Genomic DNA, 1041 nt, shown 5'->3' with positions numbered 1-1041 from the left:
TACAAAATAATTCCTTTTTTTTTCTCCTATTATTATTAATAATATTATTATTTTTTTTTTGTGTTAAAGCTCCGCAAATGCACTACATGAGTTTGGCTTCCACCAGCGTTTGAGTCCAACGGTTAGGATAATTGCCTTCCAAGCAATAGACCTGGATTCGACTCCCGGCATACGCATTAGTTTTACAAAATAATTCCTTTTTTTCTTTTTGTTAAAGCTGCATTACATTAGCTTAACTCCCAATAGTGTTTGTAGTCAACCAGTTAGGATAATTGCTTTCCAAGCAATAGACTTGGTTCGACTCTCGACAAATGCATTACTTTTACAAAATAATTCATTTTTTTCTCTTATTTTTTTTTTTAAAGCTCGGCAAAAGCCTTACATACAGCGTTTGTAGTCCAATGGTTAGGATAATTGCCTTCCAAGCAATAGACCCTGGTTCGACTCCTGGGAAACGCATTACTTTTACAAAATAATTCCTTTTTTTTTTTATCCTATTTTTTTTTTTCTTAAAGCTCGGCAAAAGCATTATATCAGCTTGGCTTCCATCAGTGTTTGTGGTCCAACGGTTAGGATAATTGGCTTCCAAGCAATAGACCCGGGTTTGACTCCTGGCAAACGCATTACTTTTACAAAATAATTCCTTTTTTTTTCTCATATTATTATAATTATAATTATTATTATTATTATTATTTTTGTTAAAGCTTGGCAAATGCACTACATCAGCTTGGCTTCCAATAGCGTTTGTAGTCCAACGGTTAGGATAATTGCCTTCCAAGCAATAGACCCGANTTTTTTTTTTTTTTTTTTGTTAAATCTCGGCAAATGCATTACATCAGCTTGCCTTCCAATAGCGTCGTAGTCCAACGATTAGGATAATCGTCTCCCGGCAAAAGCATTAAATGAAAAATTTATCAGCAAAATTTTAATATTTATTAAAAGTACATTGATATCGATCAAATTCTAAAGTACACGGACAAAAGAAAGAGTATTTTGACCTTTATTTTTTATAAATATTAAAAGCATTGCATAGATATTAAA

At 32.3% G+C, this 1041-nt stretch overlaps 1 non-coding gene across 1 annotated transcript; it reads left to right on the top strand.

Annotated features, from left to right (window-relative positions):
- The first annotated feature begins 387 nt into the window (after window positions 1–387).
- On the top strand, window positions 388–459 carry TRNAG-UCC. Its single transcript has one exon. It is a non-coding gene; the product is annotated as a tRNA-Gly (tRNA).
- Window positions 460–1041: the final 582 nt, after the last annotated feature.

The sequence above is a fragment of the Cucurbita pepo genome, unplaced genomic scaffold (genome assembly GCF_002806865.2).
Source record: "Cucurbita pepo subsp. pepo cultivar mu-cu-16 unplaced genomic scaffold, ASM280686v2 Cp4.1_scaffold003598, whole genome shotgun sequence".
In the NCBI taxonomy this organism is placed as follows: Eukaryota; Viridiplantae; Streptophyta; class Magnoliopsida; order Cucurbitales; family Cucurbitaceae; genus Cucurbita; species Cucurbita pepo.
The sequence above is the reverse complement of the archived record's forward strand: the minus strand, read 5'-3'. Positions and strand labels throughout refer to the sequence as shown.